Here is a 212-nt window from a genome sequence, read left to right on the forward strand (position 1 = left end):
GCCCCGTGGGTGACACCGTTGTGTCTAACATTCAGTTAGTCATAAAACCAGAGCTTCTGCTTGGGGAGGGGAGCCATGGGGTGATTGCTCCCAGATGTGGACACCTTGGCCAGTGCTCCAAAATATGTGCGTGAGTGGGAGTGTATGTTGTGGGTGGGGGCAGTGTGCTGCTGTCATGGTTTACATACTGGCTGGATAATTCCCGAGCTTTT

This window comes from Bison bison, unplaced genomic scaffold (genome assembly GCF_000754665.1).
Source record: "Bison bison bison isolate TAMUID 2011002044 unplaced genomic scaffold, Bison_UMD1.0 scf7180017862410, whole genome shotgun sequence".
Lineage (NCBI taxonomy): Eukaryota > Metazoa > Chordata > Mammalia > Artiodactyla > Bovidae > Bison > Bison bison.